Raw genomic sequence first — 24,934 nt, 5'->3', positions numbered from 1 at the left:
CTCCATCATTTCCAGCACCCACTCCATCATTTCCAGCACACCCCTCCATCATTTCCAGCACCCCCTCCATCATCTCCAGCACCCCCTCCATCATTTGCAGCCCCCTGCATCATTTGCAGCCCCCTCCATCATTTCCAGCACCCCTTCATCATTTCCAGCACCCACTCCATCATTTCCAGCATCCCCTCCATCATTTGCTGCCCCCCTCCATTATTTGCAGCACCCACTCCATTTCCAGCACCCACTCCAACATTTCCAGCACCCCCTCCATCATTGGCAGCCCCCTTCATCATTTCCAGCACACCCCTCCATCATTTCCAGCACCCCCTCCATCATTTGCAGCCCCCTCCATCATTTGCAGCCCCCTCCATCATTTGCAGCCCCCTCCATCATTTCCAGCACCCACTCCATCATTTCCAGCACCCCTCCATCATTTCCTGCACCCACTCCATCATTTCCAGCACACCCCTCCATCATTTCCAGCACCCCCTCCATCATTTCCAGCACCCACTCCATCATTTCCAGCACCCCTCCATCATTTGCAGCCCCCCTCCATTATTTGCAGCACCCACTCCATTTCCAGCACCCCCTCCATCATTTCCAGCACCCCCTCCATCATTTGCAGCCCAGTCCATTTACAGCACACCCCTCCATCATTTCCAGCACCACCTCCATCATTTCCAGCACCCCCTCCATCATTTGCAGCCCCCTGCATCATTTGCAGCCCCCTCCATCATTTGCAGCCCCCTCCATCATTTGCAGCCCCCTCCATCATTTCCAGCACCCACTCCATCATTTCCAGCACCCCCTCCATCATTTCCAGCACCCCCTCCATCATTTGCAGCCCCCCTCCATCATTTCCAGCACCCCCTCCATCATTTGCAGCCCACTCCATCATTTCCAGCACCCCCTCCATCATTTCCAGCACCCCCTCCATCATTGGCAGCCCCCTCCATCATTTCCAGCACACTCCTCCATCATTTCCAGCACCCCCTCCATCATTTCCAGCACCCCTCCATCATTTGCAGCCCCCTGCATCATTTGCAGCCCCCTCCATCATTTGCAGCCCCCTCCATCATTTGCAGCCCCCTCCATCATTTCCAGCACCCACTCCATCATTTCCAGCACACCCCTCCATCATTTCCAGCACCCCCTCCATCATCTCCAGCACCCCCTCCATCATTTGCAGCCCCCTCCATCATTTCCAGCACCCCTTCATCATTTCCAGCACCCACTCCATCATTTCCAGCATCCCTTCCATCATTTGCAGCCCCCCTCCATTATTTGCAGCACCCACTCCATTTCCAGCACCCCCTCCATCATTGGCAGCCCCCTCCATCATTTCCAGCACACCCCTCCATCATTTCCAGCACCCCCTCCATCATTTACAGCACCCCCTCCATCATTTGCAGCCCCCTGCATCATTGCAGCCCCCTCCATCATTTGCAGCCCCCTCCATCATTTCCAGCACCCACTCCATCATTTCCAGCACCCCTCCATCATTTCCAGCACCCACTCAATCATTTCCAGCACACCCCTCCATCATTTCCAGCACCCCCTCCATCATTTCCAGCACCCCCTCCATCATTTGCAGCCCCCTGCATTATTTGCAGCACCCCCTCCATCATTTCCAGCACCCACTCCATCATTTGCAGCCCCCCTCCATTATTTGCAGCCCCCCTCCATCATCTGCAGCCCCCCCTTTCATCATTTCCAGCCCTGCAAGGAGCCCCTACATTCTAGCTACAGCCATGTCACATGACCAGAAGTCCAGGGAGGGCGGAGGGAGAGTCGGAGCTGCGCAGCTGTCAAGGTAAGACAGCTATGCACAGCTCAGAGAAAGCTGCCGGCCCACGTGTGCGCCTGGGGGATCGGCCCGGGGGGAATATGCCTCCCTGCCACCCGGCCCAGCCCGCCCCTGCAACACAGGTACGAGCGACCCCAGTGAGTGACAGTGACATACGGGGGCGGGGCTCACCGATCCAACGGTACCTCGGTGGGCCAGTCCGAGCCTGCACACTAGTTTCCTTAATATTGCGTTGATCCAGGGAGCTAGTCTGATTGTCGTATGTGGAGTCGGGAAGGATTTTTTTTCCCCAATGTGAAGCTTACTGTTTGCCACATGGGTTTTTTTTTGCCTTCCTCTGGATCAACATGCTAGGGCAAGTTAGGATAGGATATGGGTTGAACTAGATGGACTTAAAGTCTTCCTTCAACCTTAATAACTATGTTACTATGTTACTTTTATAACTGCAAAGCTCAGGTGAAATCTGAATCTTACACAACATTTTTTCGAATACAATTATATTCCAGATATAAACTCAACTCATTTTCCCAGTTTCACCAAAGTCATGATCATTTTGATTGGTTGCTGGCTTTGTTGGTGATCATCCATGGATTGGTTATTGCTGCTTATGATGTCACGGAATGTTGCAGTTGTTGGCTCCATTGTCTCCACCCCGCACGGAATGTTGTGGTTGTTGGCTCGACCTCCGCACAAGATAACATCAGACACATCATATGCAGAGCTGACACTCCACTGAAGGTGACAGATATTACTGGAAGGTAAGTCTGCTCCATGTGCTGCCTCCATAGAGTCTACCATTATCATCATTCTCCTCCTCTGTAATTGTATCTTCCGAGTTGAGATTTGGAGAGTGAAAGGTAAATCTATCTTTACTATAAATGTCAATGTGTCTAATAATCTAGTGAAAGAAAGTTGGGGTCCATTACACACAGGATGAGGCTGCCTACCATAAACGACGTCCTTATGACTTTTGTGGGACTCAAATTGTAAAGAGTCCTGCATCCTGCTAGGGGAAGATCAGTGCGCACAGCTCCTTCAGAATGTCATAATGTATTGGGCAGGTGCGGTAACCAGAGCGTGGTTTTCTATTTTAGGATAAGACCAGAAGATGGAGATGCTTCCGAATCCCAAACTGAAGATCATGTAAGTTATAAGCGGAGCATTGCCGACCCCACACTGCCCCTGCTCAGGGGGTCACAAACTTTTTATTTCTTTATTTCCTTCCAACACAGAACAATGCTGGCAGGAAATAAAGGATTGTTATGATGAATAACTGAAACCCCACTGTAAATCCCACCCGATCTCCAAATAATTCGCACCCCTCAAAAGTGGTCAGAATAAAATACCCATTTATTACAGGTTATTGACTTTCTGTTATACGTATAGTGAAGAAGAAAATGAGCGAAAGAAAGAGGAAAAGGAAGAGGAGAAAGAAGGTGTGAAGGAAGAGGAGGATAAGGAAGTTGTGAAAGGACAGGAGAAGAAAGGTGTGGAGGAAGAGGAGAAGGAAGGTGTGAAGGAAGAGAAGAAGACGCAGGACAAGAAGGCAAAGTAAGTCTATGGAATAAATAGGATTGAATTGACACTGCTGAAGCACAGGGTGGGGGGTGACATACTTTTTAGCTTTGAACTCCACTTTTTTCAGTGTTAACATGAAAAAAAACAGGACAGTCTCAGTATCTAGGACCTTGTAGGTTGATCCTGAGGGTCGTCCTCCACTTTTACTTGAATCTTTGGGACACAACATATATGGTGGAGACCCAAAGATCCGAGAAGCCAGACTAGCAAGAGCAGGCGAGTGGTATTGTACAGTACATTAAGTCAACCCATCTCTGCCACTAGGGAGAGCTCACTGAATCGGCATGTATATACCTCCCACTTTACCTGATAATAAATCTGTATGAGCTGAGCTCCCCCTAGTGGCAGCAGGTTTTTTTCTTTTTTGAGGGGACAAGGATGATTATTATCGTATATGGTGTTTTTTTTGTTTTTTGCCACTGGTGCCGTGACACATATTTGCCCATGTGAGGTTTATTGATAATCAATTCTTATCAGTTTTCTTGACCTGCTCCGGTGGAGGAGATCGTGGAGAGGAGGGTGATATTGTCCATGTTGGGCTGTTATTGATCAATTCTTCTCTTTTCTCAGCAACAGAAAGAACAGAGCACAACCATCAAGGTAAATACAAGGTTTCAGATGTCTCAAACTTTTCCTCCATTAATATCAGTGGGAAAGCCAAGTAGGGGGACCCCCTGTAATAAGCTCGTGTTTATAGGACCTGTGCCCAGATTGTCCAGAAGAGATGACCCCATTCACCCCTCTCCTGCCCCCTGTCCAGTGGTCACCGCTGTCACAATTGAGTCCTACTCTTGTCTCTTGTAGATGCCCCTGGAGCCTGTTGTGCTGCTTCCAGTCCATCTGCCCTGACAGTCAGGAGTGAGCGGAGCCTAGAAGACAAGTGAAGTCCAGGAGGCGTCTGATCCGCCGACGAAGCCGATGGGATGATAAACCTAATCGCATAGTGTTCTATGGACACTTGTGCCATTCAATAAACACCTGATTCTCCGTGAGCACCTGGAAATTTCTCCACTACATATTATTGGCGCCAGTTTTGTCGCCGATATGCCAGCGACGCAGGCTGATCCACACTAGATACAGATTGTATAGCGTTCAAGGGTTATTGTACCTTCCCCCAATTTCCTGTGTTCACAAAAATGTCAAGAGTAAACTGAAAACTCCACACACACAAAATATACACTCACATATAACAAAGGTATTCACCAGGGTGTGTAGGAAGGGGAAGAAAGCAAAACAGGGAAGGATGAGGAATTTCCAAGCGTACAAACCAGAGAAGAGTCACTTATAAACTCCTTCAGCACTCCTTCTCATACCAGCTTCTCCCACTCCAATGTCATGCAGCAAGTGCTAACTCATTCGACTAAACAGCCGGGTTCTCAATTCTCCCATGTCCGTCGGGTCCCCATGAGTCTCCTCCAAGATCTGTAGTACCCTGATAAAGGTGTTTCACTGTCCTGGGGGCCTCAACATCACGGAATCCCGGGCCTCCCTGTCCAATACCATCAGGGCCACCTCTGCCTCTAGGTCAGGGGTCATCGGATGCATTCTAAATAGCCTCCGCATCCGTTCCGCCCAACTCCACAGCATGTTATTGCTGCGGGAGAACCTAGGCAGGTTACTCAGCATAGCCCCCAAGGTTAAACTGGACCGGGGGCCGCCGTCGCCCCCTTGGTCCACAGCATCTGTGCTCACGCTCGGAAACTGCATCCTGCCGACAAATGACCACACGGAGACTGGGGTCTCTGTACGGGAGGATCGAGGCAGATCACTAAGCCCCTTTATTTTAGTCACATCTTTTATAATCTTTTGCTTAATTATGCAAGGTTCTCAAGCACCAATAGCATCATTTAACTTTATAAGCCAATAATATTGCAAGAAAACCGGAAACTACATATATGTCCGTACCTAAATAGCATAGAAAGTAGTATAATGGCATATTCAGAGCAATACACACACACACATACACACACCCCCCCCCCCCAGCTCCTTATCTTGCACCTGATAGAAACAGTCTGGCTTCATGACAACTCATGCCAATTACGAAAATTTATCTTGCAGCAACAAAAATGAAGAAACGAAACCTTCACAGAAATGGAGAAGCGAAACTTAAGCTCTGATTTTAGTTTTAACCCTTCACAATCCCCCCTAGATAATTTTTAGTATCACATATACAACAAGGGTACAGGCAGCAATATATAACAAGCTTTGTAAGATCCCAGCTATCCAGCCCCCAATTCCCTTAAATCAATTGGCTGGATTGAGAAAGGAGAAGGTGTCTGACCACCAACTGTCCTTAGTACGATCATTGTCTTTATCATATTGATCTGAGTCTTTGGATATCTTCTAACTTTAACTTTTAACTTCTACCAATAATAATATGGAAAATGCGAAAAACCAAAACATTATGTCCCTTTCATTTGCTATTGGCTTGTTGGGTGATGAGGAGAACTTGATAGAGACCGTCATACAAGGGTTCTAGCCTGTGCTTCCTGACATGCCTTTTCACGACTACCAAATCACCAGGCTTCAGATTATGACAAGTGCCGGTTTCTGCTGAATCTGGAAAAGAAAAGAAAACTAGAACATAGGTGTTAGCAAGATTTTTACTAAGCAGAATAACATATTGAACAACACGGTCAGTTTCTTCCGATAACTGCTGAGGCTGGAAATTTGCAACTGGGGGCCTAGTACCAAACAATATCTCATATGGGGACAGGCCATGTTTTGCAATAGGGGTAGTACGAATGTGGTATAACACAATGGGTAGGAGCTCTGGCCATATAGCCGTAGTCTCCTGCATCATTTTGGTCAGTTGTCCCCTCAGTGTTCCATCCAACCTCTCAACTTTTCCACTGGATTGTGGGTGGTACGGAGTATGGAGGGCTACAGAGGATCCAAGCATTGTCAGAACTTCTTAGTACACATGAAAAAAAAAGGCCGGACCTTAGTCACTTTCAACAACTTCTGGAACCCCATATCTGCATATAACTTCCATCACCAGTTTCTTCGCTGTGGTCCTTGCAGTCATATTGGTAACAGGGAATGCTTCCGGCCAACTGGAGAACATGTCAACAACAACCAAACAGTATTCATACCTTCCAGACTTAGGCAACGTGATATGGTCAACCTGGAGCCTTTGGAAAGGATAGTCGGGCTTAGCAAGATGCTTCGGGGGCACACGTTGAAGTTGACCGGGATTGCAAGTCTGACAGATATTACAGGCACGGTTGAGCGCTGACAAAACTGTGGAAATTCCCGGGGCCCAGTAGAATTTTTGCACCAGTGCGAGGGCCTGATTCTTTCCTCGATATGTAGGTCCATGTGCCCACATGGTAATAGCAGGGTACATCCGCTTAGGGAGACACACAAGTTGGTCCTTTTTCCAGAGACCATTATCCATTCGTGCCCCATCAGTCTTCCATTGCTTCACCTCTTCCTTTGGAGACATTCTCTGCATCGTCATTAAGCGGTCTCGCGGGGTCCGACAGAAAACTTCAGTCTGTTGTAGATCATCAGGTTCTTGTAGGGTCAGTGCTTCTTGTAACTGTTTACGCTGAGAGCGTGTGGTCACCATAGTTGGTATGGTTGGTTCGACGGGTAAAAGAGCGGCGGCTTTTGCTTGCATATCTGCAAATGTGTCGCCAACAGTCTGTGGACTGGTCCTAGGACCGTGCGCCTTAACTTTGATAATAGCCACCTGAGTAGGTAATTTGATCGAGTCCATGAGGGTTTTAACAGCTTCAGCATTTTTCACTAGGGTTCCGGCAGTAGTAATAAACCCTTGATTGGCCCATAGAGCCCCAAAATCGTGAGCAATACCAAATGCATACCGTGAGTCCGTGTATATATTAGCCCGTCTGTTCTTGGCCAAAGTACATGCAGTAGACAGAGCCTGGAGTTCTGCTTCTTGTGCTGACTGTGAGGGTGGGAGAGCAGCTGCGTGCACTACAGTGTCCTCTGTGGTAACAGCATATCCCGTGTGGAATCTATCAAACCCATCAGCATATCTTGAACCATCCGTGTATAACACCAGATCAGGATTTGGGAGTGGATTCTCACTGACATTTGGTGGACTAGCTGTTTCTTCTATCAGAAATTTGGAACAATCATGTTGGAGGTAATCCTCATCACTGCCATCTTTCCTTACAGTTCATTATATCGTCTTTCAAGGCGTTGTAAAGAGGTTGCATTATGCGGGATGCATCCAGTATCCACTGACAACAATAAGTGCATAGAAAAACGCTGGAGTTCAGCTTCATCTTTTGGGAAAGGAAGGGAGCTGACAGCTATTATTCTTCTGCGAGGTGTCTGGCACCCTGAAGGAGACAGTGACCCAAGAATATCACTTGACCAAGGCAGAACTGAAGTCTCGAGGCCGAAACCCGACAGTTCAGTGCTGCCAGATGCTTTAAGGAGGCTAACAATGGCAACAATGGCAACAGACACCTGCTCATATTTTTTGCAAACTGGTTGGGACTGTTTTGTGCCCCTTGTGACATAACTGTCCGTATTAACTGTCGTCCCTGCTAAGTGAGTGCAAATAAAAACCAGCAATCTGGGTGTAACGGAATACTAAAGAAGGCATTGGTAAGATCGATGACTGTAAACCAAGCAGCATCCTGGGGTATTTGGGACAAAAGAGTATGTGGATTAGGCACCACTGGAGTTTCCAGAACAGTAGCTGCATTAACTGCCCGTAGATCTTGTACCAGCCGGTACACAGGGGGATGGCCAGGTGGGGTCTTTTTCTTAACGGGAAACAAGGGTGTATTACATGGAGAAACACAGGGTACCAGAGCACCGTTATCAAGTAACGTTTGTATTTGTTCCTGAAGGCCCCGCTCCTGATCATGTTTCAAAGGATATTGATGGACTTTGGGAAAAGGGGCACCAGGTTTGAGAAACACTTTTACTGGTTCTACAGGCATTTTCCCTATATCGTTTGGCCCTTTGGACCAAAGTTCAGATGGTATCTCTGAGAGATATGGGGTGAGGCGTTGATCCTCAGGCAATATTGGGGGTGGATCTGGGCCTATCAGGGCCATCATGACTGTAGGAAGGGCATGCAAAATACAAATTTCCTCACTATCTTCATCTGCATAGGAGTTATGTAACGTAAGAACCATCCGACCATCATCTTGGAATTGTATTCTGGAGCGGAACTGTGATAACAAATCTACCCCCAGTAAATTTACTGGACATATAGGAGAGATTACAAACTGGGCAGTAACTTCGGGGAAGGGTCCTACAGGGATGGGTTTTGTAAGTGTATGTTTATTGGGTCTGCCATCTACTCCAATTAGAACAAGCTCTTGATCTGAGAATTGAATAGGGATATCCGTAGGTACATCTGATGATTTGATTATAGAATTGGCCGCCCCAGTGTCTACCATGAACCTAACAAGAGTGTCCCCTTCAGGGAGCGTGACGGATGAGCATGCCCCAGGTTTGGTGGAAGACATTGTGATAGCAGACTCTGGTTGGCCACCCCTTCAGTATGGACGATTATCAGGATTTTGGGGCTGTCCGTAACCGGGGTATCCTCTGGGGTTCCCAGTATTTAGATTACGATTGGAAGAGGGAACTTGAGGGTAGCATCTATCAGCAGGAGTGTGACAGTCTCTCTGAAAATGACCAAATCGCCCGCAGCGCCAGCATTGTAGACGAGAATTGGCACGGCGGATCTGGGGAGGAAGGCTTCTATTCATAGTATTAGGAGAGATACTGGAGTAAGGAGCTGAAGATTGAGGGGGGGCCATAGTTTGCTGTGTGCTCCAGTGATAAGGAACCAGCTGCGTACTCGCAGCCGCGCTGGGCACTATGGTGGGGGCTGCTGTTATCGGAGGAACTGGAGCTGCTACAGCTGCAGCTGCTGGCTTATTTTTCTGTTTCCCTGCCGCTGCAAAACGGGTTAAATTTTTCTGAAAACTCTTTATTACTTTCAAAGCATCATCCGGGGTGGAATTCTCAACATCAGGTCTAACAGAGATTATCGCCTCTTGCAACTCGGGTTTAAGGCCAGACATCAAAGCTGCCACAAAAAGATGTGTATGGGCTTTATTATACAGTGAGAATCCCAGATCTCTAAATACTACCATAAGACGCCCATAGAACTTCTCAGCAGTCTCCCCCTTGTCCTGTGTGACATCTGTGAGAGAGGTAGCTTGGTCCACCAATCTATCTTGTGCCCAAACCTTTAAAGCATTGCAGAAATCAACACCACTCTCATAGGTTCCCCCATCCAGATCCACATTATACATTATGCCACCCTCCATAATTGGAAAATACCCCTCCCCAGCTTTTACTCTAAGTATATGTAATAGATCTCTTCGGGGAGTGGAATAAATGTCTCGATTTGATGCCATTTGCCTGTAGAAAGCCATGGGGGAAGTCTCTGGATCGGGTAATTGATTGCAAACAGTGTCTATTTGTGATGGGGTGAATGGAGTATACTTTGGCCTGTCAGGAGTGCTTTCCACGTTATCTTCTTCAAATTCGGATATTACTGACAACTCGGGGGGAGGAGGTGGAGGTAGTACGGGCACAAGAGGCATCTGCTGTGGGAGCGGGGCAGGAGGCTCTGTTACAATTAGAGATTGTATTGCCTGATGGGCCGTTAGGCGGCTGTCAAGGACAAATCGGACCTCCTCCAATTTTATGGGGTTTTCCTGTATACACTGCTCTATTGCTGATACTATGACCATGGCAGCATCCTTCCTGGGATATTGAAAAATACCAGCAGAGATTAATGGTATAGCCACTGTACGTTGAGGCATCGTACCGGGGGGGACAGAGGAGGCATACAGGATTGCGTTCTGGACAGCCTCAGTAAGCAATTGTTGGGACCTAGGAATATTGATAGGGTCATATCGTGGTCCCACTGCATGTATTACATATTGACACGGCAGCTGTCCTGCTCTGGTTGCTGCAACCTGTCCTGTTTCTACCTGGCCATAAATTTGTATATATGAATCAGATTCTTCCTGTATCATGGGTCCACCTTTCTGTGAAATTTTTGCGGCCAGTCCTCCAGCATGGCGGAGTTGATTATTTGCGGCATTTACTATGGCCCCAACATGCTGCTTCGTGAGATCCCCTGTCCCTATCCTAAAGAGCACATCATAACAGTGGGGTCCAGAAATAACATTGGAATACATCCCCTGGAAATCTTCTATCTGCTCTGTGCATCCTGTCTCAGACCTGGTAACTAAAGTAGGAGGGGGTGGATATTCATAACCACTAGCAATACTAGGCATAACAGGGACTGGGGCTGCCGGTGGATGATAATAAGTACCGTCAGAATTCAACAGAGGAAACATGGGGGCTGCTGCACCCGGTCTCCTCGTACCACAATTATAACAAACCTCTCTCCACTGAGGATTAGTAACTCCACATACAGCACAGAGCCACCCGGCAGGATCATAGGGTGGGGGCATACTGAGTTTCGGTAGTCCAGGATACATCGGTGCCTTAGGGTTAAGGGGCACAGAGCTTACAGTCGGGAGGAGGCTTGATTTCCTGAAGAGGGACCTTATCATCTAGCAGGGAAACTTCTTGTTTCAAATCATCACTTTTAACTATTCGTCTGCCTGACACATTCTCTCATTAATCTCAGTTCCTTCTTTAACCAATCACATTCTCATACCACAGTCACTTTCTTGAACCACAAATCATCCCGTCCCTGTCATAATAGACAATTTTTCCTTCTTCAACATAACAGTAACAGAAACAATCAGAATTCACTTGCTGTTCAATTTCCACATAACCTTCATTATACAATTCATGTGCCAAGCCACGGAATTCCTCAGCGCCTTTAAGTAATCCATCATCAGTCAATTTCCCTCTATTCTTTTTAACTCCTTCGTCCCACAGTGTAGGCTGCAACCTCCCGCCCTTAGGAAATCCCAGAATCGAAAATATTTTTCCTGCATTCCTGACAAATTTCTTTCCTCGTCTTTGAATCATAAGACTAACAGTATCTGATCCTTCACACAACTCCAAACTTTTCTTTTTCTTCCACAAAAACATAATTCTCTCCTTTACAGCTATAAATATCCTGACAAATCGTGCACAGATCTGGAGCGGCCTTCTCAGTCTGTTCCACAGGGTCTATAATCCCCCTCTGGGATTGCCCAAAAATCGCGGTACTCAGTGAAAGGAGGAGGGCGTCTCAGACTATCCCTCCGGACACCTCTGGTTATATATATCTATATATACCTGAGTTACGTATCCTACCCATCTTCGATCACATGACCACGCCTGATAACTAACAATGATCAGGAATTCAGGATATTTTGACTATAAAGAGAGTCACAATCACTGGTCAATCCGGGGTGTCCGTCCCTTATGAGGTACGGTTCGAGCACTGGGCCCCCAACGGGACTACACCTCTATATGATTCCACCCATGAATCATCCCACCAGGGGACAAACCTCAGATCCTCTTTGCAGCAACAAGCACAGGAAAACCACACCAACGGTCAGTCTGAACAGTATAACTGCCAACTTACCGTGGTCGTGGGGGGTGATCAGTCCCAATTTTCCAGCACCTGTGTCCGCTCCGAGGGTCCTTTGTCTTGTTGTCCTCTGGGGGCAGAGGCGTCCCTGTCCGGGGGCCCCACGTTGGGTGGCCAAGCTGATAGGGAGAGAGTTAAATTAACCCTTCACGGTTGAGCCAGTGATTTCCAAATTATTCCAGTGTTGCTAGCAACTCAAATGACCACACGGAGACTGGGGTCTCTGTACGGGAGGATCGAGGCAGATCACTAAGCCCCTTTATTTTAGTCACATCTTTTATAATCTTTTGCTTAATTATGCAAGGTTCTCAAGCACCAATAGCATCATTTAACTTTATAAGCCAATAATATTGCAAGAAAACCGGAAACTACATATATGTCCGTACCTAAATAGCATAGAAAGTAGTATAATGGCATATTCAGAGCAATACACACACACACATACACACACACACACACACACACACACACACCCAGCTCCTTATCTTGCACCTGATAGAAACAGTCTGGCTTCATGACAACCCATGCCAATTACGAAAATTTATCTTGCAGCAAAAAAATTGAAGAAACGAAACCTTCACAGAAATGGAGAAGCGAAACTTAAGCTCTGATTTTAGTTTTAACCCTTCACAGTGTGCCGGGGCTACTCCTATACTTCTGACTGGATTTAAGACAGCCGACTCCCTAATTTTGTGCTGGTGATTTTTCCCGCCCTGAGGTTCTGGTTTCCAGTTCTGTTCCTGCCTTCTCAAGCTAAGTGTGCTCTGCTATTTTTTCACATGAGATTTGGTTTGGTTTACTCAGTTTTTGTGGTCAGCCAGCCCCTGCTGGGGCTGTGCTGAATTTCCATTCTTATGTCTCTGTTTATGCCAGTTTGCTTTTTGTCCCTGATCAGACTGGTCTCTTTTTGCTCTGTCTTCAGAATATACCAGAGTGCTGATATAGGGAATTGAAGTCTAGCGACTTCAGGGTTTTTGTTATGAGAAAGTGATGGACATTTTTGGCAGGGTTTTGTGCGTGATTGCAGACAGCATCTTTCCTTTCCTGTCCTTTCTAGTTAGTGTGGGCCCCATCGTTTGCTCAGCCTATTTTTCTATCTGTGTTTGTGTTTTCATCTTGTCTCATCGACAATACATGTTTGGGGTCTGCTCTAGGGCAGTTTAGATTTCCCCTTTTCTTGCTTTAGGCTTAGGATCAGGGGTCTGCAATCCGCTTAGTTACCAACCTCTCTGGTTTTCTGTGGCTTAGCTTGTTTTTGTTTTTCCTCCTCGGTGACTCAGTCATAACACGGGAGCCGGAATGAACGAGAGCGTAACTTTTATATAGAGATGTAGATATACAGTATGTATCTATATATAGCTATGGGAGCTATTTTGAGTAACCAACAAGCTGAAAACACTTATCCTCGCAGGGATTAGCACAACAATGCACAGGTAACACGAATATGACTACCCGGTTGGAACCGGCAACTAGGAAGCCACGTTCTGGCCGACTATAGGTCAAGAAAGTATGATTTATCACCTACGACATGTCACTTATCCTCCTCTGACGTCCAGCAGAATGGCAATCGATGCCTGTTTGGCGTCTCAGCCGCTGGGCCCAGCCGACGAGGAGCTGACGTATGCTTCTGGCGTTCCTACGCCCAGGTGGGGTGAGGGTACAACAGGCCCTTGAAGAGTTCCTCTGCATTGCGCATCCCGGCGGAGGCGGAGAGGCGGCGGTAGCCGGGGCCTGGAAAGTGGAGGCCGCAGCCACGGGCTGGAGCCGGACGACAGCGACCGCAGATGGCAGCTGGCAGACTGCAGCCGCAGGCAGGGATGGGGAGTGGCGCCGCAACCGCGGACTGTAGCGGGGCAGTGGCGGCTGCGGGTGGCAGTGAGCAGGCCGCAACTGCGGGCTGGAGCTGGGCAGTGGCGGCCAGGGCTGGCAGCGGGAAGGCAGCAACCGCGGGCTGGAGTGACGGGAGCGGGAGCGCGGTCTTTTTTGGTCGGCGCTCCTCTGTGGGGCTGCTCGGTGCTGTCTCCTCCCTGGCCGGGGTAAGTCTCGCCCCAGTCTTTCCTGTCGTTGCTCACTTCCTCTGGCTCTGGCTCTCTGGCGCCACCTAAGGTTCTTGCTTCTTCTTCCCCGCTCTGTCGACTGCCCCTTTTATACTAGCTCCACCCCCACTCCTTCTGGAACTCTCTGCTGTCTGTCCTCTAATCATGTGCCCTGGAAACAGTCTCCCTAGGAACTTTGGTGACAGTCCCCTTGGTTCCGGCCCGGTTACACAGTGTGGGCTCTGCCTTCTACAGTGTCCTGATGTATAAGTACAGCCGGCTGTCCCCTGAAAGTGTTGACTGCCTAATTTAATCAAGATGAACAAGTCATGGATCTCCAAGGACTTTTGCACCCCAATCGCAGACTCTACAGACTAGGTGATATTGCATTTTTTAGTGTGATGCATTAATGTCACGTAACTGCACTCTGCTGATGTTAAGACAAATTTGTGGAAATGTGAACACTCCTGGTTGGTCTACATCTGCTGGGTTAGCTGTAGTGGGAGACGTCTCGATCCCAATCACACTATTTCTATTCTCGTGATAGTTATTCCACTTTGGTGGTGTCAGGCCCTCATTTTCTAAAATGTGAATACTCCATGTTGGGTGTCCATCTACTGGATTGGGTGTAGTGGAAGACCTGTCGGTCCCTATTATACTATTTCTACTGTGGTGAAATTGATGTCACTATTGCGGTGTCTTCCGCAAATATTTGTAAACTAGTTGTGGGCCCGATGCGGCAGTGACATCACGATGGGGGCAGCTCTGTGGCGCTGGGGGTGGCGGCTGTCTCTCCCCCCTCCCCCACCGTGCTCTCCGTGCAGTCAAAGCCGGCAGGAAAGACGGTGGTTTGCGACCTGTGCTGGAGATGGGGTTCGACACCACCAGAGGGCTCCCGCACCCCACCTCCAGCACAGGCCGCAAGCCGCGGTCTTTCCTGTCGGCTGTGATTGCACGGAGGTGGGTGAGCAGGCAGTGGAGGGATCCGGCGCGTGTAGTCAGGCGGTGGCGGGTCCTAGCGGGGGGTCCTGCGGTGGGTCCTGGAGGCGATACGGTGGCGGGTTCTTCCAGGGGTCCGGCGGGAGTTCAGCGGCGGGGTGGTTCGGCGTGGGTGTCACGGCGGTGGGATGTGCAAGCGCCTGGTACCACCAGTGGGTGCCATATTGGAATACCCATCACTTGGGTATTCCAATATGGCAGTCGGCGTACTTCTGCTGTGGCGCAGTGGATTGTGGGATTCGAGGAAGTCCAGACGGAAATGGATGGAGGACAATTTTAGGTAAGTATATAATATATGTGAACACTCCTGGTTAGGTCTCCTTCATGTGTGTTACCTGTAGCAGTAGGCCTCCGACACCATCAGGCCTCCGAGACCGTCAGGCCTCCACTACCTAGGAGTCAACTACCCATGTTACTATCCTTAGATTTTTCTGATAATAGTAGTCTATGAAATTTATATGATATTTGTGCCTCCTGAGTGTGAATGAGCATGAAAGCAGGTAGAGGTGTTGCATGTGGTATCAGGGCTCCCAGCACAGGAGGCCTACACAATCCCTCACCCACCTCGTCTTACTGTGACGTTCATTGGAAAGCTGTAAATGCTGTCCCAGACCCCGATACCTCATGCCTGGCTGATTGCTGCAGTGCCATGCTAAAATCTGTACTGTGGGTGAATTGAGGCCACTTTCCTGGTGTCTGTCCCTCATTTGTTTTGGCAGCATTTGGAGCCATTATAAGGTGTTGTGCATGCATTTGTTTTTGCCTCCCATTGACCTGAATGGTGTTCGGTTATGTTCGGTGAATATTGCAAATTCGGCGAACGTAATCCGAACCGAATATTGAAATATTTGCTCATCTCTACCCCTTGTCCCGTGCAGCATTATCGCCGTCCTGTGCTGTTGGTGTTCCCTGCGTCCCTCCACCACTCCTCTATGGACCCCAGTGTTATTTAGTACTGATGTGCTGATAGAAAGGCTGCGCTCATATCTCCGGACATCTCACTGATGTTCATCTGGTTTCCGCTTTGTGCAGTTTTTACAGTGAAAGGAAATGTTCTGCAGGCAAAAACCTTAATAAAACACAGCCTGTAATAATCAGGGACGTACTGTACCTCCCGACTCTGAAAGATAGTAAAGAAGAGACACATACAGCAGAGCGCACCGCGGCCATTTATATGTTACACTGAGCATCTTCCATAACCTCACCCAGTCCTCTATAATATAAAGTCTATATGATTCCACAGATAAATATTCTCCCAGTAATGCCCATTAGTGTTCCTGCACAACGTGATATTGCTGTTATGGCCCACACAGTATAATGCCCCCCATACAGTATGATGCCCCCTACATAGTAAGTTGCTCCCTACACAGTATAATGCACCCTATATGACATGATGGCCCCTATACACAGTATGATGCCCTCTACACAGTATTATGCTCCCTACACACAGTATGATGCCCCCTACAGAGTAAGTTGCTTCCTACACAGTATGATGCCACTATACAGTATAATACCCCATATACAGTATGATGCCCCCTACACACAGTATGATGCCTCCTACACACAGTATGATGCTCCGTACGCAGTATGATACCCCTTACGCACAGTATGATGCCCCTATACAGTTTAATTCCCCCTATACAGTATGTTACCCACTATATGGTATGTTGCCCCTACACAGTATGTTTCCCCTATACAATATAATGCCTCCTACATGGTATGATGCCCCTTTACGGTATGTTGCCACCTATATGGTATGTTGCCCTTACACGGTATGTTGCTTCTACACAGTATAATACCCCCTACTCAGTATGTTGCCTCCTACACAGTGTAAAGCCCCCTATACAGTATGTTTCCCCTATACAGTATGCTGCCCCTAAACAGTATGTTGCCCCTATACAGTATGTTACCTCTTACACAGTATGAGTCTGGAGCAGGAGAAGGAGAAGGTCAGATGAGTCTGGATAAGGACAGATGAGTCTGGAGGAGAAGGAGTAAAAGGACAGAGGAGTTTGGAGCAAGACGAGAAGGACAGAGGAGTGTGGAGGAGGAGGAGAAGGACAGAGGAGTCTGGAGGTGCAGGAAAAAGACAGAGGAGTCTGGAGGAGGAGGAGAACGTCAGGGGAGTCTGGAGGAGGAGGAGGACAGAGGAGTCTGGAGGAGAAGGACAGAGGAGTCTGGAGGAGAAGGACAGAGGAGTCTGGAGGAGGACAGAGGAGTCTGGAGGAGGAGAAGGACAGGGGAGTCTGGAGGAGAAGGACAGAGGAGTCTGGAGGAGGAGAAGGACAGGGGAGTCTGGAGGAGGAGAAGGACAGAGGAGTCAGGAGGAGGAGGAGAAGGACAGAGGAGTCAGGAGGAGGAGGAGAAGGACAGAGGAGTCAGGAGGAGGAAGAGAAGGTCAGAGAAGTCTGGAGTAGGAGAAGGACAGAAGAGTCTGGAGGAGGACACAAGACTCCGGAGGAGAATGACAGAAGAGTCTGGAGGAGGACAGAGGAGTCTGGAGGAGAAGGACAGAGAAGTCTGGAGGAGGAGAAGGACAGACTGGAGTCAGGAGGAGAAGGACAGAGGTCTCTGGAGGAGAATGACAGAGGAGTCTGGAGAAGGACAGAAAAGTCTGGAATCTGGAGGACAGAGGAGTCTGGAGAAGGAGGAGAAGAACAGAGGAGTCTGGAGGAGGAGAAGGACAGAGGAAGTCTGGAGGAGGAGGACAGGAGTCTGGAAGAGGATAGAAGAGTTTGGAGGAGGAGGACAAAAAAATCTGGAGGAGGAGGACAGAAGAGTCTGAAGGAGAACAGGGGAGTCTGAAGGAGGACAGGGGAGTCTGGAGGAGTAGAAGGACTGAGGAGACTGAAGGAGGAAGGACAGTGGAGTCTGGAGGAGGTGAACAGAGGAGTCTGGAGGAGGAGAACTGTTGGCTCCTCCCCAGCACAGAGAGTTTTGTCTGTTGCCTCCACTTTACAAGTTTATTCCCTTTGGCTCCTCCCTCCACAGAATTTTGTGGTTGCTGGCGCCTCCTCATTCGGAATGTTATTGACTCCACCCAGGGCCACACCTATAATGAGGCCATTTGAGCCTGTGGCTCAGGCGGCAGACAGCTGCTGTGCACAGGGGGTGGCAGTATGTGCTCTGCTACCAGCAGCACCTACAATTTAGCCTGCACGCTGCTGGTAGCGTGCAAAGGCTTGTAAGTGATGAGGTCACAGGAGAGAAGGAGTCAGGGCCCCCTGATCATGTGACCCCTGACTCCTCCCCTCCTGTGACCTCATCACAGGTCCTGTGCGCATCAGCCCTCGGTCTATCGATCATCTCCGTCCCATGCTCTCCTCTGCCTCTATGTTCTATTCTCTGCCACAGCCAGGACCTGTGATGAGGTCACAGGAGGGGAGGAGTCGAGGTCACATGATCAGGGGCCTCAGTGTATGCAAGACTGCTGTGCTGGTTGTCATCGTGTTGAATGAGGCAAGTTTCTGTGTGGGGTCAGGAGGGGTTTACACTACAGGGTGGATGTAGCAGAGCCGCACGTGTGCGAGGTGTACAGAGCAGAGCCATGTGTGTGCGAGGTGTATGGAGCGGAGCCGTATGTGTGCGAGGTGTACGGAGCTGAGCCTTGTGTGTGTGAGGTGTACGGAGCGGATCCGTATGTGTACAAGCTGTACGGAGTGGAGCTATGTGTGTGCGAGGTGTACGGAGCAGAGCCATGTGTGTGTGTGAGGTCTATGGAGCGGAGCCGGACGTGTGCGAGGTGTACGGAGCAGAGCCATGTGTGTGTGAGGTGTACAGAGCTGTGCGTGTGCGAGGTGTACGGAGCAGACCCATGTGTACAAGTTGTGCGGAGCAGAGCCACGCGTGTGCGAGGTGTACGGAGCAGAGCAACGTGTGTAAGGGTTGTACAGAGTGAAGCTGTGTGTATGGGGCATACAAAACGGAGCCCTGTGTGTTCAAAGTTTACGGAACTGAGCCGTGTGTGTGTGGAGCAGAGCCGTGTTTGTATGGAGCGGAGCAGAGCCATGTGTGTACGGAGTGGAGCCACGTGTGTATGGAGTGGAACCGCGTGTGTACGAGGTGTATGCAGCAAAGCCGCATGTGTACAAGGTTTACAGAGGGGAGTCATGTGTGTACAAGGTGTACAGAGCGTGGCTACGTGTGTAAAAGGTGCACGGAGCAGAGCAGCTTGTGTACGAGGTTTACGGAGTGGAGCCATGTGTACTGAGTGGAGCCGTGTGTGTGCGAGGCATAAAAAGTGGAACCGTGTGTGTATGAGGTGTGCGGAGCCATACATGTACAAGGTGTATGGTGGGGAGCATCCATACCTCCCAGCGGGACAGTCCCGATGTTGAGAGAGTCTGCCCCTCTGCCCTGGCCATGAGCTTACTTTTACCGTGGACACAGGTGTACACGGCGGAGCCCCGAGGAGCACTTTAAAATTCGCCCATGACGTTCCACCGGAAGTGACGTGCTAGAAGCTGACCAGAAATGAGGGAATTTCGGGAGGAGATTGTAACGGTACCATGGAGGCACTTCAGGGTATGCTTCAGATACATCACCGCGTCCTCTGACAGCGAGGACAGCGGGATTGCCTTGGACTCACGGATGCCGGCCATGTGAGCAGATCATGATGTGGGCACTACAATGGGAGCCGGGCTGCTATAGTATCTTTATAGAATCTTTCTTTCTTTCTCTCTCTGCTCTTTCTCTCTCTAATCTTTCTTTTTTTCTTTCTCTCTCTCTCTCTCTCTCTGCTCTTTCTTTCCTCTCTTTCTCCCTCTTCTTTCTTTCTCTCTGTTCTATCTTTCTTTCCCCTCTTCCTTTATCTCTCTCTCTGTTCCTTCTTTCTTTCCCCTCTTTCCTTATCTCTCTAATCTTTTTCTTTTTCTCTCTGCTTTTTCTTTCTCTCTCTGTTCTTTCTTTCTCTCTCTCTGTTCATCCTTTCTTTCCCTCTGTTATTTCTTTCTCTATCTGTTATTTTTCTTTCCCTTCATTCTTTCTCTCGCTTTGTTCTTTCTTTCCTCTCTTTCTCTCTCTCTGTTCTCTCTCTCTGTTCTCTTTCTTTCCCATCTTTTTTTCTCTTTCTCTGTTCTTTCTTTCTCCTATTTCTGTCTCTCTCTGTTCTTTCTTCCCCCTCTTTCGTTCTCTCTGTTGTTCATTAATTTCCCCTCTCTTTCTCTCTCCCTCTTTCGTTTTTTCTCTCTTTTTCCTTCTCTCTGTTCTTTCTTTCTTTCCCCTCTTTCTTTCTCTCTCTCTGTTCTTTCTTTCCCCTCTTTCTCTGTTCTTTCTCTCTTTCTGTAATCTTTCTTTCTCTCTCTAATCTTTTTCTCTCTCTGTTCTTTCTCTCTGTGTTCTTCCTTTCTTTCTCTCTGTTCTTTCTTTCCCCTTTTTTTCTTTCTTTCTATTCTTTCTCTCTCTCTCTGTGTTCTTTCTTTATTTCTCTTTCTTTCTCTCTGTTATTTCTTTCCCTGTTATTTCTTTGCACTCTTTCTTCCTCTCTCCATCTCTGTTCTTTCTTTCCCCTCTTTTTTTTCTCTCTCTCTGTTCTTTTTATCTGTCCCCTCTCTGTTCTTTCTTTCTTTCTTAGGCCTTTGTTTCTTTCTTTCTCTGTTGTTTCTTTCTTTACCCTCTTTATCTCTTTCTTTCCCTCTGTTCTTTCTTTCCCCTCTTTCTTTCTCTCTCCCTCTCTGTTCTTTCTTTCTTTCCCCTCTTTCATTTTTCTCTCTCGCTGTTCTTTTTTTCTGTCCCCTCTTTCTCTCTCTCTCTGTTCTTTCTTTCTTTCCCCTCTTTCTCTCTCTCTCTTCTTTCTCTGTTTTTTTTTCTCTCTCTCTGTTCTTTCTTTCTTTTCCTCAGTACCAGTCAGTGTGCCCACAGTACCGGTAGAATAAGAGGGGTAGGAAACTAGGTGGCACTGGTCACATTGAGCCTTTCATACTTTTTACTGGTGTATAATCATATGCCCTGAGCACCCCCAAAAAGTAGGCCAGCCCCAGACAACAGGGTACAAACAAATCACTATTACTATCAGTCCAAGTGGACAATTATATACATAAAGTTAGAATACACTGAGGAGACCAGAGCAGCGGGGTATGGTGAGAAGAATTATATGGGGCCCATTATGCTGTATGAAGTAATATATGGTGCCCATTATACTGTATGAAGTAATATATGGGGCCCATTATACTGTATGAAGTAATATATGGGGCCAATTATGCTGTATGAAGTAAAATATGGTGCCCAATATTGCTGTTCGCCTCAGGCAGCAGAGAGGCTAGGTTCACCCCTGACTCCACCCTACATGGAATGTTATTGTTTGCTCCTCCCCTGCACAGTATTCTGTGGTTGTTGGCTCCCCCCACCTCGCTAAAAAATTATGACATCACACACTATATAAGAAGATGCAGCGCTGACACTCTTGTGAGTGTTATATTTGGTGGGAAGCAAGTCGGCTCTGTGTTCACCTCTTTTTGTGTCCTTCATTCTCTTTTATCAGTTTTTTTCATTAAAGTTCTCTCCATATAGTACAAACAAGAAAAAAACAAATAAAACACCTGAGTGCATATCATGCTCCAAGGTTCGAACCGGTAATGCTCACGCCCAGACTGGATGGCGCGAGCGAGGATTGTCGCCCCATTGTGCCACAACCAGACTACCCTGGAGGGGGTGACTAAGCACCTACCTTGGTGTTCACTGGAGCCTCTGATTGTGAGGTCAGGCTTGTGCTGCATGTAGCTGCCACGTGCCTCTCCAGGTCAGTGTCTGGCTGTAGCAGCTGATCCCACAGGGGGACTGGAGGTAGCTGATGTTCGGACTGGTAAGTACTGGCGGGCACGAATGATGTGCAGGCGGGCACAGTGCAGACTGGAGGAACAGGAACTGTTGTGGAAAGGCAGGAACACTGGCAGGTATGAGTGGGATACAAGAACAGGTAGGAACGAGTACAGACTGGAGACAGTTTCTGGTAGGACTAGGACACAGGTAGGTATGAGTGGGATGTGGGGAGACGGGTAGCACCCAGTTCAGACTGGACAAACAAGGGGCTGCTGGTGCGGAGAGGGAGCAGAACAGGGCCGCTGCTAAAGAGAGGGAGCAGAGCAGGGCCGCTGGTGCATAGAGGGAGCAGAGCAGGACCGCTGGTGCGGAGGGAGCAGAGCAGGGCCGCTGGTGCGGAGAGGGAGCAGAGCAGGGCCGCTGGTGTGAAGAGGGAGCAGAGCAGGGCCACTGGTGTGGAGAGGGAGCAGAGCAAGGCCGCTGGTGCGGAGCTGGAGCAGAGCAGCGCCGCTGGTGCGGAGAGAGAGCAGAGCAAGGCCACTGGTGTGGAGTGGGAGCAGAGCAGGGCCACAAGTGCTTACAGTGAAGTACCAAGTGTACACAAGGGGCACTAATGTTGTGCAGCGACAACCGGATAGAGACAGCTGCTGGTACAGGTACTGCGAGTTAAAGGAGAAGGAACAAGGATAGACACAGCAGGGTGGGGAAGGCTACTGACAAGGATACAAACAGGTTCAGGTATAGGACTTAGTTCAGACAAGGTCAGACATTGGAACAAGTTCAGGATAAAGGATTTAGGCCTGGGTTTCTGTTATCCTTGCTTCAATTTCTTTACGGTAACAGGTGTTTTCATTTACCAAAGAAACATCCAGATAATTGTCGGCGATTCCGTCACAAGATTCTCGTGAATACCAAATATAATAATTTATTTCGAAAATGCAGAATAAAACAATGTGTTTTGACACCAAAATCACGGCGTCTTCTTCAGGTTTTTAAAATATATATAATTTATAAAAGTCTACCACATCCGCTTTATATGATTATAAAATGATTATATTTGGTATTCACGAGAATCTTTTGACGGAAGCGCTGACAATTATCTGGATGTTTCTTTGATTACTGATTGTAAGGCGCCCCCAGGAGTATGGCCACCACAGAGGCTTTGCCTTTCTACAGGGAGGGTAATGCCAGGCTTGGAAGCAATGAAGGGTTTCTCTCGCAGTTAATCTATTCATGCAACACAGTTCCACTCCAGGCCAGCAGGGGGAACTCTGAACCGGAATTGAGGGGAGGAGTGCTCTCTAAGGGCCAAGGGGAAGGAGTGAGTAGTTAGTCTGTGGAGGGTGAAGTGTGCAGATGTGGGGAAGAAGCGCGGAGATCGAGCAAGGAGGAAAGGCTCATCTCCATCGAGAGCGCATGATCTGGAGCCTGGTCTCCACGGTTGTATGGATACTAATGGTCCTACAACAGACACCAGTGGAGTAGGAGGCTGTAAATGCCCTACTCCCATCCAAGAGTTGGGGGCACAACAGCAACATTGATAGTGAGCCGGGACTTAGGAGCAAGGAGTCCCCGAAACAGGCTACAGCTGTCTGCCGTACAAGTAGAGTTCTTGGGAACAACTGTCAGGAGGAACTTCAGTGTAACTCGGTACTGGAGATCTCTCAAGTAAGCTCTAGGAAGGAGACTGCACAGCCCATCTGCTGAGAGAGATCCCTGAGGTGCTTCCAGGCTAGCCTGCTCCTGTACCATCTGTAACCAGGACCCTGGACTGCATTTATCAAGTAAAGGTACAGAAACTGCACCCCGCTGTGTCTTTGTCTGCTTCCTACCCTTCCGGCACCGCTACATCCCCGTGCCAACCACATCTACACTGCCCTGGGACTACAGCTTCACCTGTGGGGAGCTTTTACATCTTTGCTGCACCATACCATCAGTACCAGAGGATCTGCGTGCAGCGTCGGCTTAACACCTCCCTTGCCGAACACCACAGGTGGCGTCACGAACTATTCATTCAATTAACTACATTCCACTATTCAATCTCCCTATTACTTGGGCTCCCAGGGCCTTGGACCGGGTCACTGCTGCTGTGACACATCCCGCTGATACCGGCTCGGTACCGAGTAACCCACAGCCCTGGGAGGGCGACCCAATTGCTTTCACCATGGTCATCTGAAGCTTTCCGTGAGCCCAGCTGGTTGAGCTGCAGTCCGTCTCCTTGGGATTTCTGTGGGATCCATTTTTATGCCTCATTTCGCCTTTGTCTGGTGAGTACAACCATTATATTGTGCAATGTTGAAACAGTTTTTACTACACTTCCTGTGCAGCTTTTGTTTCCTTTTTTTCCCTATCCTTTAAGGTCAGTTTGATTTAGGTGTTTTCATTTACTCATTTGTCTGCCCTATCACCTTTCAGGTGCAGCTTTATATACTTTCCCCCTGCTGGTATTTCCTGCTGGTGATAGTCTCATTTGGTTGTCCAGCCATACTTCTGTAGTTGAAGCCGGGCAGTGAAAGACCAGCTAGGGTTCATCTCTCTGCTGTTTATGTTCTTTACCCTGCATCTATCTTCTGTTTCTTTGTAGGAAGTAGGTGGCATATTCTCTAACAGTGTGGACTCAATCCTTTATTTTGTATTTTGTGGTTTGTTTTACTTACTCTGGGATCTCTTTCTATCTCAGCACACTACCCTTCTGTAAGTTATTTTAATTTTGCTCTGCCTTCTGTTTCTTTAGGAGGATCGTATAGCGCTCGACGTTTTTTTAGGTCCCAGCTGCCATTGTCTAATCTGTGGTTAGGGCTATCTCAGCTCACACAGGAACCACTAAGAACTGCGGGTTCAGGATCTCTAGTCTGTATAGCAGGGGTCCCCAACCTGTAGCTCGGGAGCCACATGTGGCTCGCGGTCCCATGAATTGTGGCTCGCGACTGTCTGCCAGCTTGGTGCATTAGGTCCAGGTCTAGCAAACAGGTATGAGGAGCACATCTCAAAATGGTGAATTATGTAAGTAGCCCTGTACAGAAGTGCAGATCTGGATGCACATATACTGGTCTTAGGGGTTTAGAGATGTTTTAGGTATGGTACACTGGAGGATGGTACTACCTCTTTAAGGATGTGACAGTGTGTTGGGAGTCCTTGATGGGAGAATACTGAATGGGGGATTGTGGGAACCCCTGGATCTCAGTGTGTTAGGGTCGGCGGAACACACCAAATATAAATAATAGTAGGTGCGTTCGCCGCCCG

At 48.5% G+C, this 24,934-nt stretch overlaps 2 long non-coding RNA genes across 2 annotated transcripts in view; one reads left to right on the top strand and one right to left on the bottom strand.

The window, feature by feature from the left end:
- The window catches only part of LOC141051245 (uncharacterized), a 42,884-nt gene extending 39,485 nt beyond the window's left edge, over positions 1–3,399 (top strand). The window contains exon 4 of the long non-coding RNA XR_012220600.1: positions 3,244–3,399. This is a non-coding gene — a long non-coding RNA (uncharacterized lncRNA). The remainder of the gene's footprint in view (positions 1–3,243) is intronic.
- Positions 3,400–5,433: 2,034 nt separating this feature from the next.
- Positions 5,434–24,934, bottom strand: part of LOC141051314 (uncharacterized) — a 132,489-nt gene continuing 112,988 nt past the window's right edge. Inside the window, exon 3 of the long non-coding RNA XR_012220620.1 lies at positions 5,434–5,944. This is a non-coding gene — a long non-coding RNA (uncharacterized lncRNA). The remainder of the gene's footprint in view (positions 5,945–24,934) is intronic.

The sequence above is a fragment of the Dendrobates tinctorius genome, unplaced genomic scaffold (genome assembly GCF_039654945.1).
Source record: "Dendrobates tinctorius isolate UK_male_01 unplaced genomic scaffold, ASM3965494v1 ptg000156l, whole genome shotgun sequence".
NCBI classification, from domain to species: domain Eukaryota; kingdom Metazoa; phylum Chordata; class Amphibia; order Anura; family Dendrobatidae; genus Dendrobates; species Dendrobates tinctorius.
Note: the sequence above shows the minus strand (reverse complement) of the source record. Positions and strands in the feature narration are given on the sequence as shown.